This window comes from Medicago sativa, chromosome 7 (genome assembly GCF_051527215.1).
Source record: "Medicago sativa cultivar Bolivia chromosome 7, Bolivia_mono, whole genome shotgun sequence".
Classification (NCBI taxonomy): Eukaryota; Viridiplantae; Streptophyta; class Magnoliopsida; order Fabales; family Fabaceae; genus Medicago; species Medicago sativa.
This window is the reverse complement of record NC_140755.1, coordinates 74,731,724-74,752,657: the sequence shown is the minus strand read 5'-3', so window position 1 is coordinate 74,752,657 and position 20,934 is coordinate 74,731,724. Positions and strand designations below refer to the sequence as shown.

Here is a 20,934-nt window from a genome sequence, read left to right as displayed (position 1 = left end):
GTAGGTGTTTGTGACTAGAGACTGTTTCCTTAGGTTCATAACAATGAAAATGAATCAAAATCATCACTGTTTTTCTTCAACATTCAATTTTGTAAATTTTGACCCATTTTGGAATCTTTGGAAAATAAGGGTTTTCATTGAATGTTGAACACAAGTCTTGATTTTGGTTTCTTTTCATGAGTTGGTTTTGTGAGTAGAGGATTGAGGTTGAATTTTTGTTGAAAATATTGTGGGTTTGGTTGAATATACTGGAAATGGGTTAATTTTCGCAGGTTCAGAAGAACCTCGCTTAAGCGAAGTTCTTAGTTTCTTTTCTCGCTTAAGCGAGTCTTCATATTTTTTGCCCAGATTTTCTTCAATATCTCGCTTCTGGTCTCGCTTAAGCGAGTTGCAAGCGAGATAGCCAAGTACCTTGTTGTTGTTTCTGACTTTTGTGTTAATCTAATCTGTGTACTTCCATTTGATTCCATACTGTGCTAATCAATTGTTGCTATACTGTATATGGTTTTTCTGGTTGTTTTGCAGATGGCCCCCAAAAATCAACAAACCAAGAAACGAAAAACCACTGCTTCCTCATCCGGTGTTGTAAACCGTCCTGCACCCTTACCTAGAAACCCGGACCGTACCATTTACACTTCCAACAAAACCTATGCCAGGTTTCTCGAGCTGAAAAAAGAGAAAACTTGGCATGACAAAATTTTCCGGATTAACCCTGAGGGTGAGTATGCAGACATTGCAGCCGTTTTCACTGAGAGAAAGTGGGAGAAACTCCTTAACCCATACCCCAAAATCAACCTGGACCTTTTGTGTGAGTTTTATGCTAATTCCTTACCAGATTGCGATGCTAAGGAAATGCAAGCTGCATTTTCTTACACCACCATGGTGAGAGGAAAAACCATCCGCTTTGATAGGGATGCGATTAATGAGTATCTAGGCAATCCTTACACCCTACCCGAGCCCGATGACCCTGACACACCTGCCTTGTGTCCTTATGGGGAAAGAGAGGAGGCTGCTGATTGGAATCTTGGTAAGATTAAGAGGGAAATTTTGCTACCAGGAAGGACATACACTGAGTCCAAAGCGGGTAACCGCAATTTGGCAGCCTTCACTGATATGAGGCCAAAAGCTGGGATTATTTTTAAGTTCTTGGTTCATAATGTCTGGCCAAAAAGCCATGTCACCACAACTCCCAAGAAAGTGATGCCTCCTCTGATCTGGCATATTTGCAAAGGAAAGGCAGTGGATGTGGCTGCAATTATTTCAAGAGAGCTGAAGCATGTAGCTCTCGGTGGTGTAGCAGGCCCAGAGACCAGACTTGCTTTTCCCGGATTTATTATGGGATTGCTTAAGAATCATCAGGTGCCAGTCACCGAACCTTTTTCAGAAGAGCTGGTTTCTCCCATTGATGACAAGTACATTCGGGGTCACATTTCCAGAGCACTAACCAAAGGTGCCGCTTCTTCTTCTCAAGTACCCCCACCTGAGGATGTACCCCCAACTGAGGACTTTCCAGAGCATGATGATCCTCACCAGACTATGCCACCACCTCAGCAGCCCGGCACTTTTGATTTTGCTTCTTTGCAGGCTTGGATGACTCAGCATGAGCAGAATGCGCAGAATAGAGCCTTAAGGCAAGAGTTGAGAGATAATCACATAATGGATCAGCAGGCTGCTATCTTCCGCAGCAACCAGGGCATCTATTCTCATCTTTATGATTCTCACATGGACCCTGGGTGTTTCATGTTCACTCCGGCACAGTACTATGACTCTTGCATGTGGCCTGGGGACAGGCCAATTTACCCAGGAGGGGGCAGTGGAGCAGGACCAGCTCATACCCAAGAGAGGACTGCTAGCTTGCATGGTGCTCATGATCCAGAGAGGACAACCAGTGTCCATTTATCTCAGGATGATATGGATGATGATGCGGCACACTGACCGTATTTCTTGATGTTTTTAGTGATGCTTAGTTTGCTTTGACTTCTGCTTTGACTCTTTAGTTTATGTTTTTTATTTTTATGCTGGAACAATTTATCGCTTTTGAACTTATACTTTTTGAACACGGTTTTGGGTGTTCAATATTTTGGTTTAATTTTAATTTCATTTTGGGTTAAATAGCTTAGCTTGTTGTTTGGTTTTTAACTTATTGCTTTGGATGAATTTTTTTTTTGCTTAATCTTGCTTGTGTTTCGTCAAAAGAAAAATTGCTCATGAACATCAAAGTTTAAAGTGCTCCATGGAGCCAATTATTGAGCAAAAGCAGGTGAGTGATAATGATATGAATTGTGAGAAAGCGCAAAACCAAGGTATTGGTTTCCTGTTGTTCTAGGTGTTACTATGAATTTGAAACTTGTACTTTGCACAAAATGTATCTCATTTAATTCTTTTCATAAACATAAATAATTTTGAACCACTTAATACTTAACCTAAATGTGAGGTAGCTTCAATCTGTTGTATATATGCTGGAGACCAATAATCACCGTCTAACTTATTTTAGTTATGTTAAATCTGATAATTATTTTGAATTGTTTGAAAGCATGGAAAGGATCAAGGCACTTTTTGAATTGAGAGTAACCTACTTGACCACATAAAGCCTACCTGTGAGAAGAGTGAGTATCTGATACCCCAATCTGAACCAAATGAATCAAGTCCTCAAACATGAACTGTCAATATTCATAAGCACAATGCTCATTGAATTTGCCTGAAATTTTTCAAAAATCCAGTTCATGGTTGATTCTTATAGGATTTTGATATTTTTACTTTGTTGAACCCTTAACCTTTTTGTACTTTGTCCCTTGCCTTAGGATAGGGGAACATTCAATTAGAGTTTTGTTGTATTCAAGTTGGGGAGAAGAAGGAGGCATTATATGTCAAGTTCTGGTGAAATTGTTAAAATAACCTGACAACATTGAATCAAAGAAAAAGTTTTACATTTGATAAAGAAAAGAAAAAGAAGAAAAAGAAAGAGAAAAATCAAAAATAGAATAAGTTGTCAAGGTTATGGTTTGATTGTTAATCACCAAAGGTTGTAAATATTGGTAGGGAAGTTATTGGATTTCAAGTTTTGATACAAAGAATGTTCCTCTTTGATAGGCTTTCTGATCAATTGCCCCACATATGACATTTCTTTTGTAGCCCGGCCAAGTTTTAACCCTTGCAAGACCTTTTGATCCATGCTTTTATGCTTTTTGAGACGATATTTGGATGGACACCTAACTTAAATAGGATGTTAGCATGATTGTTGGATGAGTGCTCATTACCCTCGCTTTGTTATCATAGTATTCATTTACTTTTAAAAGAAGTGTGTTAGACGTGGTTCATAGTTAGTTATGTTTATGTTTTGAAGTTTATGATGTAAATTTTGTGCTTAGGACTTGTTTCACATTTATAGCTGTGCTAGGAATAATGGAGAACTTCATGCTTGCCGGTGCATTCACATTTGAATCACCACTTGAAAATTTTTATTTGATTTGAATTGTTTGGTACTGTGCTAGAAAGCTTGTCCAAAGCCTTGTGAGTTTCCTTTTGATTCTTTTGTTTGAGGACAAACAAAAAGCTAAGTTGGGGAGAGTTTGATAAGTGCTCAAAAGTAATATATTTCATGTGTTAAAAGAGGCATTTTTAGTGACTTGTTATGCAAGTTATCTACGGAAAAACAATCAATTATTGTAATTATACCATTTATGCTTTATATGCCTAATTCTACCCAATTTATGCAGGAAATGACAAGCAAGGACCAAAACTCAAGTGTGTGAACCAAACGAATCTCGCTTACGCGAGGTCATGTCGCTTAAGCGAGATTTCTCCAGGGAGAAGCTCAACCTTAGCTTGCATCTCGCTTCCAGGGTCGCTTGTAGTTTTTAGAATCTCGCTTACGCGAGATCATCTCGCTTACGCGAGATTCCTCCAGGGAACAATTGTAAATTTCGCTCCCATCTCGCTTCCAAGTCGCTCAAGCAGGATTCAAAGGTGGTTTAAGTTTGAAGCAACCTCGCTTACGCGAGTTCTAACTCGCTTACGCGAGATTTCTCCAGGGATCATTCGCTTCTGGCTCGCTTCCAACTCGCTTACGCGAGATGCAACTTCATCAAGGATCAGAGCTACGTGGCAAGACTTCATTGGTCATGGCTAGATATTTAGGCTTCTCGCTTAAGCGAGATTTATCTCGCGTAAGCGAGATTACACGTTTTCAGCCCATTTAAATACAAGTTTTCCCTCTCTCTAGAATATTGACTATTCCATTGAAACATTTTATACATTTTTAGAGAGAGGTTAGAGCTATTTCAAAGAGAGAAACACAAAGCAAGTGATTAAGGAGTAGATTCAACCCTAGATTCATTAAGACATCAAGGATCTTGGCATGGAATCTTCATCTTTCCTTCATTCCTTGCATTAGTTTACATGTCTATGTGTAACTATCACCTTCTTTGTAGTATTGAGGTAACAATCAAGCTATTATGTAATCTTTTGATCTTTTAATATATAAGGGTTCTAGCTTAATGATTCAATATTGTTGTTATTCTTGCTTTTAATGCTTTCAAAGAGATTCAAGATGATTTGGACACGAACTCTTGAATCTAGAACTAGAATAACAATCTATCTTATGTTATATCACTCTTGACAAGTTTGTAAACCTTTGATAATTACTTTTAATCAAGATTTTAATGCTTTCGGATACTTAATCAGGCTGGACACGGTCGATTAAGTTATCCGATCGACTTTGTTATCGTTTAAGGGATTTGGACACGAATGTTTAAACGCTAACTTAGAAATAACGATGTCACTTTGGACACGAAGGATGTTGTAGAAATGATTGTACTAATATTGGTTATAAAGCTAGAATCTGTTAATCGATCGAGAGATTGCTGCTGTTATGCTTGCTCGTTATCTTATACCGCAAGCGAAATAGTTCGATCTCCTCTCGTTTTTACTTTTATGTCATCTGTGGATATAGTGTTACAAACAAACAAATTATATCCAAACCCTTAATGTGTACTATTGTGAAAATGCTTATGATTAACGTAACTCCCTGTGGAAACGATCCTATATATACTCACGTGTACATAGTTATATGACATGTAGGAAAAACTTACATCAGGAACCTTGCTCCTAATGCTCTCTGTCCTTGTTTCTCTTCATCTGAAGAAACCTTCCTTCATTGCATCAGAGACTGCATAAGCTCCAATCATCTTTGGCATGCTTTGGGCTTCACCTCCGTTGAATTTTTCTCTAATACAGATACTTTGTGTTGGCTTAAGCAAGGACTCACCTCCCAATCCTCCAATATCTTCGCCTCAGGAGTGTGGTGGTCTTGGAGAAATCAGAACTCTACTTGTTTCTCTAATATTTCTATCCCTACCTACCGTCTTGCCATGGAAGCTCGTAACTTATCTGCCACCCTAATATCTTGCATCTCTAGCTCTCTAACCCCAACGATTGTAGATAAATGGGTTCGATGGAAATCTTTTAATCAATCTTGTATCATTTTTAATGTCGATGGTAGTTGTCTTGGAAATCCCATCAAAGCAGGATTTGGAGGTTTACTTCGTCACCAGACTGGAAGTTGGATGACAGGTTTTTCAGGTTACATTGCAGACACATATGACATGCTCCTTGCTGAGCTTGATGCCTTTCATCGTGGGTTGTTACTTGCTAAGGAGATGAACTTTGAAGAGGTTTTCTGCTACACAGATTCTCTCCATTATGTCTAAATCCTTAAAAAGCTAACGTTGGATGACATGTTTTTCAGGTTACATTGCAGACACATCTGACATCCTCCTTGTTGAGCTTCATGCCTTTCATCGTGGGTTGTTACTTGCTAAGGAGATGAACTTTGAAGAGGTTTTCTGCTACACAGATTCTCTCCATTGTGTCCAAATCCTTAAAAAGCTAACCCCTAGATTTCATAAGTATGCTACATTGATTCAAGACATCAAGGATCTCCTCAATCTTGACTAGCTAGCTTCCATTGGTCACACTCTTCCAGAAGGAAATATATGTGCAGATTTTTTGGTCACACTCTACCTTGAAGTATGTTGATCACACCTCTCCTCCGACAAGATTGTCTGATCTCTTAGCTTCAGACTCTGCGGGATCGTGGTTCCGTAGACTTTAGTCTTTTTTTTTGTGTTTTTGTTTTCCTCTTTTCCCTTTGTTTCTCTTAGCTTTGTAACAAAAAAAAAAGAGTAGATTACACTTCACTCCTTTCTTATAAGAAGTTTGAATCATACTCTCTTCCTTTCTCATAAACCAATTGCTTTGGATTACACCCCACACCTGACTTTTCTAAATAAATAGAAAATGAGAGTTGATGATCTACTAACTTTCTTGAAATCCTATAACAAAGACAAGTATAGATAGAATTGAGAGATTTGTTACATTGAACCAAGATCGGTAGGGTTGTAGGATGTTGAAGTATAACACAACACTAGTACAAAAAATGCTTTTTAGATTTGTGCTTAAGTCGGTTCGCTCTGCCACCCGTCTTAAGAAGTGATGCGGTGGCAGTTTCACAATTCTTTCAAACTTTCTTAGGTCGGTTACCTACTTACCCGACTTAACATGGATAGAGTAATTTAAAAAATTATTTGAATTAAATTGCTTTAGTCGATGGTTTGACCAATTTACTTAACAAGTCATTTTATTAAGTCTGTTCGTTGACCACCCGACCTAAGAAATTTTTGTTTTAAGTTGGATGTTGCTGGTTCGACTCTTGCTCTGGAAAAAAAACATTATCTCTTTTTTTTGACAAAAAAACATCATCTCTTCAAAATCCATTTAAAAACTATTATCTCTAAAAAAAAATACTAACCCCAATTTCTTTTACTTCTCTGTTGAAGCAATCCATTACATCTCTATCTCAAAAGCTCGATTTGTCTCTCTCTCAAACTCGTCTAGACCTTTTCCATCGACGTCGCTGAAACTTGTTGAATCCATAGTTAAAACTCACTGAATCTATGGTTGAAAATCCTTTTCAGCACTAACAACGTTGTCGTTCTAGAGCTAGCTATGAAGTTCTTCTGCAAAACAATAAATTTTCCCCTGTGAGACCCTAAATTTTGGTTCGATTGCAACACCCAGCTGCGAATCTTTCATTTGTTCGTCGTTGTTGGTGAAACAATATCAGCGGCCAGGCTATTTCTCTCATCTCTCCTCTTCTCACTGACTCAACCTCGTCTCAGTTCTCACTCTCCCGCTGGTTTCTCTCTTATTCACAATCGCCTCTTGTCTGAGTTAGCCAATTCACTCACCAATTTCTCCTTTCTTCTCCAATCACTTGTTTTAGGGTTTCAGAATTGAGAATTGGGAATTCAAAATTGTTAATTGGAAAATTGCTTATCATATGCTTGTTTATGATAATTGCTTAATGTTTAAAATTGCTTATTATGTAGAAAATTGCTTATTGGTTTTCTGTGTTGTGTAGAATTGTTTATGGAAAATTGCTTATTCTTATATATAGGACCGGAGGGAGTAATTTATTTCTGATGGTGCTCACTAAAACAAAAACAAGAAATTTGCCACATTGTTTACAAACAAATCTATACTTTTTTTTGGGGGGGGGGGGGGGGGGGGGTTAAAATCATCGTGACTTTAATGTATTTTTGTGTGATTTATGAGAGGGAAAGAAGGAAAAGAAATGATAGATAAGATACAAGAGAGATCAATATAAGAGAGAGATAGACACAAATGTAGTACTCCTTCTGTCTCACATTAAGTGTTCTATTTGAGTTTTACGCGATTATTAAGAAAATGATTAATAATGTTGATTTAATGACAAAAATGTATCATTTACTATAACAATCTTATTAATTATAGTTAGTGGAGTGATTAAAGTCTTAAAGATGGTTGAAATGCAATATATAAGAGTATTGTAGTGGAAATTAAATAATAATAAATGTTGTATTAGTACTATAAAAGAGAAAAAAAATTTAATAAAAAAAAACTATGAAAGATGACATCTAGTATGAGACATATGGAGTAGTATATTTGAATCCATATCCCTTAAGTTTACTTTACTCTTATCATTAAGTTGACGCCCCTTGAAATTTCAATATTGATAGTATTTGATGTCATGCGTGAATTATTTATAGACAAAGTTTATTTATAAATATTTTTTTAACAAAAATATTTTTTAAAGAGCAATCATTCGTTGTATTTCTTGGATCTGATAGCCATTGTCATTATAGTCTTTAAATGTTTAAAAAAATACAAAAGTATCTCTGAATGTGTCTTTTCTTAACGAATTTGATTCTCAAATGCAATTTTTTCTAATTAGATTAGTTCTCGAATGTATTGTTTACTACTAAATTAGTACATTAAATTACTAAAAAAAACACATTCTACAATATTTTTATAATTTTAACATATTTAGAGAATATAATGACATCAAATCACATTTATTTGACCAAAAGGCATGATCTTTTGATAGGTGTGTGAGAATTGGACTTATCCATAATCTATTATGGCGAGTTCGTGTTGTTGGTCAAAATGTTGAGAGATCATCATATGAGAGAGATGATGCAGAGGTGGTGATGCAGGCTTCATATTATGGTGAGTTCTAATCTACGGATCAGACCATACATTAATACTTCCATCTCCATTTCTCCTCCCATAACCAAGTGTTAATAGGGGAATGATGCTTCATATACTCCTTCACGCGTAACTTGGACTATGACCGAGCACATCCGAAAATCTATTTGAAAATATTTTGCTTAGAAATCTCTATTAAGAATATAGGAAGAGTTTTAATTGTGAGAAGCTTCCATCCTTGTTTATCCACCATGACAAGGTTAAAGCCTTCATGATCCCGGAAATTTAAGCCACCATAATCTTTACGGATTGTTGTCATCTTGTCCCATTTTAGCCAATTGATACTTCACACTCCGCTTTTCTTCGAGCACAATAGAAATAGTTCAACATTCTTTCAAATTCTTCTCCAAAAGAAGTAGGAAGAAGAAAAACACTTATGCAAGAGACATAATCACTTATCATAATTGAGGCTTTGCAAAAGTTGGCATCTCGTTAAAATTCTAAATAAATATCTTACTAAAAATCACGGAAGCAGTGGATTTAAAGTAGAATGTTATGGCCATATGTGTATCTACTAAATTTCTTGATGTGTATCATGCAAAACATAGAAAACTTGTATATCTTGAAAATGATATTTCTTCCTCAATGATTATACAAATAAAAAACAAAATCTTCAATCATAGTTAAAATTGTCCATCCCAGGCATTATGGAGAAAGTGTATAAATTGCATAACCCTGGAATCTTTTATCTCTTGTTGTCCTCTCTACCTTTTTAAGCATATGGAGGAAGTGTGTCGTGCTTCTGGGTAAGGAGGATATATGGATGGCAGTTGTTTCCGTATATGCATTCAATTTATGAATTGCTCATGAGATAAACAAAAAGAGTTACCGTCCAAGCCATGCTAAAAACTTGTTCTCCACATAATTGATTTCTGGCTAGTTATAAACCATATACCATTGGAAAATTTATGAAAACCTAAATTAGCAGTAGATCTTCCTGCAAAGGCTTTGCATTCATTGCGTACGAAACAACAAGATAACACTAAAGTATTATGTTAATATACATACTTTTGAACTCTTTTAAATGATTCTCAAGAACATCTATTTCGTGCTGGTGATTCTCGTCAAGCAAATTTCTGGCTCTTGTAATTGCATCATTGATCTTCTTCTTCTCTTTCAAATTAATAGCTGGATTCTTTAAAACAGTTTCAATTTTGTAAACCCAGTTATCCAATTCATTCTTCACTTCAGCCATTTGTTTGAATTTCTTGTCATCAACACTGTAAATCTCAGCTTCTTGATTGAATCAATTTTCTAATCTCTTCTGCTGATAACCTATCTCTATAATTGGTTATCATAATCTCATTCACGATGCCAGTGGATACTTCCTCAGCAGAAACTGTCAAAATACCGTTTTCATCAATAGAAAAACATACACTGAAAGGATGGCCACGAGGTGCAGAGGGAATACCAACAAGACTAAACGAACCAAGCAGATTGTTTGTTGTCACTGGCTCTAGTTCTCTCACCCTCGTAAATCTTTATCAAGGCTGAGGATTGGTTATCCTGAATTGTTACATAATCTGATGTTTTCTTGACAGGTATGGTAGTATTCCTAGGAATCACTACCTTCATGTGATCATGATGTAGCTTAAGACCTAAAGCCAGTGGTGTAACATCAATCAACACCAAGTTTGGAACATTCGTAATGCCATCAGTCAACAAAGCAGCCTGCACAGCTACACCAAAAGCAATTGCCTCATCAGGGTTGATGCTCTTGCACAGATCCTTTCCACCGAAAAAGTTCCCCAATAGCTGCTGCACTTTGGGAATCCTAGAAGAACCACCAACAAGGACAACATCATCTATACTACTCTTGTCCAGATTAGAGTCAGTAAGACAACTCTTAACAGTCTCCATACATTCATTAAAAAGGTCCATATTGATTTCCTCAAACTTTGCACGAGTGATCGATAAAAAAAAGTCAACATTCTCAAATATAGCATTAACCTCAATAGTGGCGTCAACAGAAAAAGAAAGCGTCCTTTTAGCCCTCTCGCACTTTGATCTCAACCTCCTCAAGGTTCTTGAGTTTCCACTGATGTCCACTTTTTTCTTCCTCTTTAACTCCTCTACAAAGTGGTTCACCATTCTGTTATCAAAGTCCTCACCACCAAGGTGAGTGTTTCCAGCAGTTGCCTTAACTTGGAAGACCTTACCCTTAATTGTAACAAGAGACACATCAAAAGTCCCACCACCAAGGTCAAATACAAAAATATTTCGTTCTCCGACACAATTTGTTCTCTTATCAAGGCTATATGCAACAGCGGCTGCAGTGGGCTCGCACATTATCCGCATAACATCAAGGCCAGCAATGGCACCAGCATCTATGGTTGCTTTACGTTGAGAATCATTGAAATAAGCTGGAACAGTAATGACTGCATTTTTAACCGGTGATTCCAAATATGCTTCAGCAATCTCTCGCATCTTTGTGAGGACCATTGATGAAATTTCCTCCGCACATAGGTGCTTCTCTTGACCCTTGTACTTAACTACAACCAAAAGCGTGTTGTTAACATCAGCAATGACTTCGAATGGCCACAACATCATATCTTTTTGAACAACATCATCATTGAACTTCCTACCAATTAACCTCTTAGCATCTGAAAAAAACATTAATAGTTGTTAAAAAACACATTGTCGGGCCATCTCCTATCTGATGTGGGACTCTTAACAATAGTTATTTCTTAACTTAGAGGCTGAAACAGCCATCATTGAGGCAAGTTGGGAGGCTTACTTGATCTATAAGGAATGGAAAGTACTAATTTAGCTCTCAAAATTTCAAAGCTGTCAAAATAGCACTCGATAAGTTCATCAGGACTAAAATGTCCATACAAATTATCTTAAAAATAACTAACTTATCATACATTTGTGATTTTTGTAGACTAAATTGTCAAATTGATGTAATTAAGGTCTGTATTTTACGAATTAAAAATAATATCTTAGGACCAAATAATGAATTAAACCAAGTTGTTTTTGGACCAAATTGAACCTTTACCATGTTTTTTATCATTCATTTGTGAAGCAAATAAATAACAATACGATATATAATAACAGTAGATATACAAGGGAGTAGAGAATAAAAGTTACCAAAGATAGTGTTTTGTGGGTTGGTGGCTGCTTGATTCTTGGCAGCATCACCAATCAACTTTTGTTTGTCAGTGAAAGCAACACGAGAAGGTGTTGTTCTGTTGCCTTGTTCATTGTGAATAATATCCACTCTGTTGTGTTGCTCCTGCCACACTGCAACACAAGAGTATGTTGTACCAAGGTCGATTCCCACAGCAGGTCCTTCATATTTTTTCAGCATCATCATCTTTCAAGGAAACAAAAGAATAACAGGAAAACTTAGCTAGAAACGTTAACTAACCTTGTAGTAAGTTTTCTTGTCACACTTTGAGCAATTCCCTTTATTCCAAAGAAAATGCTCGTTTTATATTCAACAAGTAACATTGAGATTGATTAAGTCTACTACTCCAATAAATAACCAACGATACAATTATTTTTGAAAAATGAAGCGTTTCATCGCTGTGTGTAGTATAATTATTATATGGATACAATACAACATTTTCCACGCAGAAACTAATTGCTACATTTTGTCTCTCACCGTCTCGCACCAGCACACAAGAAGCTTGTTTGGACTAAAGCAACCTAAACTACCACCGTTCTCTTATTATAAACCCTCTGATCAATTTCACAAAATACTCCATTCGAGTATAAAGATAAAAAAAAAATGGAAACCAAAATAATATTAGTTTGTTTTTTTAGGAAAAAATAAAAATTAGTTTTTTTTGAAGGAGAAAAAATAAACATTCGAGTATATACTCTCTTGAAAATTTGTGAAGAAATATACCCATTAATATCTACTAAATCATAAATTATAGTACTTCATTTGTTATTATCTTATTTGGGTTTTTCGCGATTATTAAGCAAATAATTAATAGTGTTTTTTTTTGAAAGAAATAATTAATAGTGTTAATTTTAGTGGCAAAATATATCATTTATTAAAATACCATTGTTAATAATTGTTAGTGGAATAGTTTTAGATGATTAAAATGTAATAAATAAGGTATATGTTAGTGAAAAAAAGTTATAAATATCGCATTGATATTGTAAAAAGGACAAATAATCTAAGATAATTTTTTTAGGAAAGAAGACAACTATTGTGAGACGTAGGAGTATGTTATTTTACAATATCAATAAAAAAAAAGGTTTATTTTCTTATTATTTTTGGGAGAACGCTAATGAATGTCCTTGGGGCATTGGTTATAGTACTAAAATAAATAACTTTGCAACAAAAAGTTGTGTAAATCATAGTTGTCAATAGCGCCGCGCCGCCCGCTTCGCGACCGAGATAGCGGTTTTTTTGGCTTCTTCGCGTTGAGCTGTGCCGGTGCGTGTCAGATGGCCGATGCGGTCAAAAGCGGCCGATTTTAGCCGGTGCGGTGCGGTCTGGGAGCGGTCAGTAGCGCTGCTCCAGAAATTGAAGCAAAAAAAGCAAAAAAATAGATGAAGAAAAGGAAGAAAGATAGATGAAGAAGACAAAATGGTGGAAGGGAAGAAAGACAAATGAAGAAGGTGGCTGGCGGCTGCATAAAAAACTAGGGCTGTATAATAAGATAACCCACTTTCATAGTATCTTATTGGGCTGGGCCTATTGGGTCTTTTTTTTTTTAATTTTCATTTCAGTTTTTTATCTAAATACACCCATGCATTCTTCTTTTTTTATCTTTATTTTATAAACAAAATGTACACAATGGTATTAACATTAGATATTATTTAACATTATGAATATTTTCAGACATATTTCGTAAATTAATTAGTTTTTTAATTTAACATTATGAATGTTGTATTATTTATTAATAATAGATCAATAATGGTTATAAAAACTAATAGACCACTACTTGAGCAATAAAATAATAGTAGTAATATATGGTATTTTAGTATTTTCATGAATTTTGAGTGATGTTTAAGGTGTTTTAGTATTTTTTTCTAACATTATAGTATTTTAATATTAAATATATTAATGTCCGCGTCATGAAATATCGTCCGCTTCGCTCTCGCATCCCGCGCCGCGCCGCATTTCCGCTTTGACAACTATGGTGTAAATATTACCAATACAAAAGTAACAACTTGTATTTTCAAGACAAATTTTTACTAATGGATTCCTTAATCAATGCCCTTAGGGCACTAGTTACCAAAACCTTTTTTTTTTTTTTTTTTATAACAATGAGGGCTTAAAGCCAATCTTCTTTTCATATTACAAAGATGGAGAAGTTGGCTCGAAAATGCATCGAGCAGACAAAGGAAGAAGAGAGAAAAATTCTTTATAACTAAATATAACCTTTGATGTGAGGTGGAACCCTCATTATATAGTGCAAGAACAAATGAGGCAACCAAAATGGAGGGTCGAGATTGTTTGACTGTTGTGGAATCAACGACATAATCCTGTCTCACTAATGCCTCATTAACGACTTGAGTTGACTTGCACTAATCTATGGAGGACGTACGTTGGCGTGTGCCAGACACGTGTAGGCATGTGTTAAGAGCATGGTGGCGTGTGCTAAACACGTGCAAAATGCTTACGTATACTGAAACAAAATATTTAAAACAAAAATATTTAATTAAATTATAAGGTTTGGTCATTAATGACCCAAAACCGACCGTACTAGACATGGCAACAAAACACATACTCATGGTTAACCGTCCGAACCAAACACAATTTGACGAGTTTGGGTATGAGTTTGAGTTTTCCCTGATTTCAAAACACAGGTATGGGATGGGTAACGAGTATATAGGTACCCACCCCGAACCCATACCCAAACACGTCCCGAATGCAGAAAATTACTTTATGTTGATATGTCATGTTAGTTTGTTTGATAATTGTCGTGTTATAAAAACTACCATTAATATTTAAAGGTGCAACTAAATCAATCGGTCTAAAAAATGTTAAAGTGAGTATGTTGCTTGATAATGCATTACAACATTTCTCTAGGGGTTGGAAATTTTTTTCTATTTTTTATTAAAAAAAATTATTCAATGCGAGGACGGGGATGGGGTGGGGATACCCGAACCCGTCGGGGACGGGGATGAGGTTTAATTTCTCATCCTCGTTGGGTATTGGTAGGATAACAGATAAGTATATGAGAATCGGGTATTGGAACGGGGAATGTAAAATTCGTCCCCACCCCGCCCCATTATCATTCCTAGACCAAACAAACATTGAAGCACGTGTGCTAGTCATGTTGAGTCCATCATCACCCGTTTACAAGTATGTATACCTTCAAGGAAATACCCTTAGAAGTCAAACCTCCATTATATAAAATTATAAATACTACTCCTGCTAATATATGGGACATAGGATTTTTCAATTCACACACAAACGCACAAAGTGTTCCCACAATTAGACTAGGTGCAGTAGAGGAGACGCCTGCTATACAATGTGGTTAATTTAATGTGATTCAATATGGTTAATTGTATTTGTTAATATATGTGATGTGATTCAACGTGGTTATTTGTCTTGGTTAATATAGGTTTTGGAAGTTCTTGGTTAATGGGGAAGGATGATATATTCAATTAGAGAACTATACGGATGAAGTTATTTGTAGCTTCTTAAGAAAAAAAAGGATGAAGTTATTTGTATACAATTCCATATCCAATGTGAAATCCATCTATTCTCTTGAAAGTAGAATTTCTTTATCTCCATTGCGTTAATACGTGTGTATGAAGCAAATGCATGAATGAAGTATTATGTTAAAGTCTTACGTGCATGACTATTCGTCTAACAATGTTGATTTTTATAGTATTTCTTAGATAGATGCGTCTTAACAAACTATATATCTTCCGCCCTAAAATAAGTGAATTATTTGTTCATTTCACATATATGAAGAAAAATGTATAAGTAAAAGATAGAGAAAAATAATTTTAAATGTTCTTATTGGATAATGGTGCATTCACCATGATCATAAATGTAAAGTTGAAGATATTGAATTGGATGTGATGAAATGAACTATAGGATGAAGTTATTTCTATACAATTCCATATCCAGTGTGAAGTCCATCTATTCTCTTAAAAGAATTTCTTTATCTCCATTGCATTAATACGTGTGTATGAAGCAAATGCATGAATGAAGTACTTATGTTAAAGTCTTACGTGCATGACTGTTCGTCTAACAATGTTGATTTTTATAGTACTCCATTTCTTAGATAGATTTTTTTTTGGTTACACCATTTCTTAGATAGATGCGTCTTAACAAACTACATCTTCCATCTTAAAATAAGTGAATTATTTATTCATTTCACATATATGAAGAAAAATGTATAAGTAAAAGATAGGAAAATTAATATTAATCATAATATATAACTAGAAAAATATAATTAATTTTACATTTAAAAATAAAGTAGATCAATTATTTTGAGACAATATTTTTATTTTTTTTATAAAAATATCACTTATTATAAGACGAACTTATCTTATGTCACACTTATCTCATTCCCTTGATTATGGCAATATCTTAGCGTGTACAAGAGGTGTGACAATAAGGCAGAAATTTACTCTCACTTCATAAAAAAATTATTATAAGTACCACTCATCTCATTCATTCTTAAATCTACCCAACAATTCTTTCTTTTCTTACTCATACACAGTCTCTTATGACAATGAAGGAGAAGAAGAAATGTATTACCATGATGATGACGGTGTTAATAATAATGTTCGTTGTGACTCAAGTATGTGATGCAACTCAATTTATAGATATAAGTACTAAAGACTATTGTGCTCGTTGTTAGGATGATTGCTTTTCAGGATGTCTCGGTGAATACAGTATGGGATGCACTCGTGATTGTCAGTCTAAGAAATGCCCTTGTTGCAACCATAACCCCCCCTTCTTGTTGAAAATGATTAAAGCCAGGGATGGAGCCAGGATTTAAACATCGGGGGGGACCAAGTTTAAAAGGTAAAAATAAATTCTCAAATGCACTACATATTTAAAGAAGAAAAACAACTACATTCAAAGTTAATATTGGCAAATATATATATAAACTAACCATTACATCTGAAGTTGTACTCGTCGTGGAGGCCTGCAACAATAATAAATTATTACTTGTATGTATGTTTGACTTTGCATAAGAAAATAAATTAATATTAAATAATGAATGTACCAAAAATAATAATAAATAAATGAATTTTAATTTATAATGTATATTCACCATTTTGCTTATCAATTTCTTTTCATATTATATTTCTTCTTTGTTTTTAGAGTAGATTACGCTTCGTTCCTTTTTCAGAAGAAGTTTGAATTATACCCTCCTTTTATGTTAAATTATACACTCTTTTCTCCTAAAAAGTAAATATATACAAAAAATATACTCACATCTCATAAGAGATATTTGAATTGCAATATACTTTCTTAATAATTAAATATATATTACACTTTAATAACTTTAATAGCGGATAATTGATAAGATAGTTGATGGTAACTTATAGTTGATGGTTGATGTGATGACTGACAACTGATAAATTAATTGAAATATTTGGTAAAATTATTGGTTCAACCTAACTAAAATGTCATAAAATCACATTTAAATTAAAATAAAATTTATATAGAATAATACATAAGTATTAAAATTTTGTAATTTTAATTTTCTTTTACAGTAATTGAAATTTATTAATTGCTAAAATGAAAGAGGGAATGAAGAAGAACAAAAGCCACACAATAAAACAAGCGTCATATTTCATTTTTCAACATTTGGAGTGCAAAAACGAGCACCAGTTTTTCTTTGGAATCAAAATAGAACGAGATTATCAAAATAGACTTTTTTAGTCTATTTTGAGTTATAAACTCATGATGAAATGACGATTATCAAAATAGACTTTGTTATATATATTTTTTTATTTATTCAAAAAAAAGAAGACATTTTTACTCATACGAACTTATAAGCTATAAGCTCGTTTTTTGACCTTAGCTTCTTTTATAAGCAAAATAAAACCTGTTACTTGTAAAACAAATTTAACAAAATTTAAGGGATGAAAGTGTGATGTGTAAACATGGAAAACTTGCATAAGAATTGGGCAACCATAATAACTTTATTTCACAAAGTTGAACTTTATATATACATGCCTTCTTTGACTCATTAAACAAGTAGCATGGTTCAAAGAATTAGTTGAGAAAAATTAATTAATGAAATAGCATGTGGTCAAAAGCATGCAAAAATAACTTTTGAAATATAATAAAAATTCTATAAAAAAACACAATAGAAAGTGAATGGACAAATGATTATTTTAGGTTGGATTTTAATGTTGGGTCTAACCTTAAGTGTGCCTGTGAACGTATGATATTAGTAAAATGGAAAGTGAGTTAGCCTCGGTTCGATCAATTGGTTATTTGAATCTCAAAATCAAAAGCCAAGAACCAAATCAAGTTAGATCGATTTGGTTTTTGAACAACGTTAAAGAAATCAGGTTGCAATTCAAGCATCTCATATAAAAGATGGGTATAATTTTCTTTATATGATTCAAAGTTATCTCAAAACAAAGAGGGAAGTGTAACTTACTCTAAAAACATATAAGAAATATACTATAATATAAAAAAGAAATTGAAAAACAAAATGATCAATGAACATTATAGGTTAAAATTTATTTATTAATTATCAAGTATATTTTCTTGTGCAAATTCTCACAGAACATACAAATAATTTGTTGCAAGTCTTAACAGATTTAATCATTTTGCACAATTAGGAGGATTCTTAACGCAACAAGGGCAGTTCTTAGCCTCACATTCATCGGTGCATGTAACACCGTAACCACCAAAACAATCGCTTAAGCAATTGTTAATACAATGAGTACAGAAATCTTTAGGACTAGTATCTATATATCGAGTTGCATAACATACTCGAGTCACAACCAACATAATTATTAACATCATCATCATTATGGTGATACATTTCTTCATCTGGTTTACTGCCATAACTCTCCTCAATATTTATATTTTTCCGATCTTAATTAAATTTACGAAGATTTTTGTATTTCAAGTTTTACGATAGAAAAGTATGTTTACATAACCTTATTTATAGCCAAAAATAAATTAGTAAATGATATTTACTATTAGAAATATTTTAATTATAATCAACCGTTTTTTCAGTTAGCATATAATTCATGCTCTTTATTGATGATAATTTGACTCAATAAATGTGTAGTATACTTTAGTCTACCTTTTTTAATTTATTTCTCAAAAAAAAAAAGGTAAAGATCACATACCAATAAAAAAGGTAAAGATCTTGTTAACGATGAAGTTTTTCTTTTTGTATCATTATTGATAAAGATTATGTTAATGTGTCCATATTTTTCATATATCATTGACAAATATTTGCATTTTTAATAAAAAATTTAAAATACTAAATATGTATCATATATGTGCTTGCGTCTTTCACTACAAAAAAAAATACTACACTACCAAAAAATATGTGCTTGAGTCTTTATATTAAATTATAATTACTATATTCTATTTATTTTAATTATAAATAATATATAAAAACTCAATTTAACTAATTACTAACATTGAAATAGTTTTTTTTTGACAAAAACATTGAAATAGTTGTTACTAAATATTATAATGTATTACACTAAAAATACATCTGTCATGTCTAACTCAATCCATGTGTTGGTTCATATATGAAACAATCAAAATCATAAAAACAAAAATACACAAAAAAAAAAAATCAACACATACTGAACATGCTCAGATTATATAATATAAAACATAAACAATTTTGTTCGGATTATATAAGTCGAACGTGTTCAACACCTAAACTAAAAAAAATCAAATCAAAGAACAATAGATCAAAGAAATGCGACCTTTTGGTATTTGAAAAGGCTTAAAATATGATGATTTCAACCAACAAATTAAAACCTTCAAGAATCACACATTGTGTAGTGGTTTGGATTTTGGGTGGTGTGAGAGTAGTTTTAGGGCAAAAAATCATAATTCTATAAATCAGGGTGGTTTGTTATTTTGCTTATATATAAGGACTGGTTCAGATTATATAATATGTAATATCCCTACCAACTGAGCTAAGCTCACGAGGATGGTTCAGATTATATAATATGAAGCGTATTTTTGGTTTCATATTATATAATTTGGACGAGGTAAATGAGAAGCAAGAAGTGTGGTAAAAGAATTCTCAATATATTTTCTACTACTGGGTCAATAAATCACATCATATAATTTTTTATCCAGTAGTAAGACTTATTAATCCAATGATGAAAATAAATTTGTATATAGTGTGAGGTTTGTCATTGTTGCACCATAGAATTGGCCTAATTTGACGTCCAACAACCGTAAATTGTCATGTTTCAAAGCACTTTCACCGTGAAGATAAAAAACCATAAATTGTCACTGCAATCTCAATTTGTGTTTAATGCAATTCCACCTCAAAAGCAAACATAAGCTAAGATGACAAGTGATTGATAAGTGCAACAAGTTACATATATCGTCCGGTTATAGACATCTCATCACATAAGGGTCTGTTTGGTTCGAGAGTTTTGGAGGGGAGGGAATATTTTAAATTTGATGTGTTTAGTTCAATTTGTAGAGATTTTATTGCATTGCCAAAATTATCCTTAAATTAATTTAAAATCTCAATTTTAACTTTGTAACAACTATTATTATTATTATTATTATTATTATTATTATTATTATTATTAATTATTATTATTATTATTATTATTATTATTATTATTATTATTATTATTATTATTATTATTATTATTATTATTATTATTATTATTATTATTAGCTTATATTATACTTGTAACAACATTATTATAAAGTACAAATACAAACCCCAACAACCCAATTCATTGTTCATCTGAGAAAATTAATTAAAAAATGCTTGGAGAGTCTTTAATTTGTTCTTCTGCTACTTAACTCACAACAACGTTAAGGAACTTCTTTTTGACCCTCACTCTTCTTCTGTTTTTGTTGTTATTCTTTCTAAGAAAATAGTTTCTTGTGGATCAAAATTTAGCTCTCTTTCTTCTTGCTCCATTTTTAACAAACCATTTTTAACTTGTTGTTTCTACTTGCTTCATTTATCAAATATTCAAATATCTTGATAGTTATTGTGAATGTGATTTTGACAAGCAATTCAATCTTCCCTTGTTTTCTTTATGTGATTGAGGATATGCTTTTGTTACTTCATTTTGCCTCATTTTGTTTTCTTGTAAAAAAAAATGTAGAAACTAGAAAAGTAGTATATGTCATGCGGTACCTTTTTTGGATTGGTAATGTAATTTCATATGATAATTTCGTCCAAAACTCATCAGAAATGACCCGATATATTCGCTTGATTC

General features: G+C 33.4%; 1 pseudogene; it reads right to left on the bottom strand.

Annotated features, from left to right (window-relative positions):
- Window positions 1-9,146: 9,146 nt before the first annotated feature.
- Window positions 9,147-12,331, bottom strand: LOC146908440 (heat shock cognate 70 kDa protein-like; annotated as a pseudogene).
- Window positions 12,332-20,934: the final 8,603 nt, after the last annotated feature.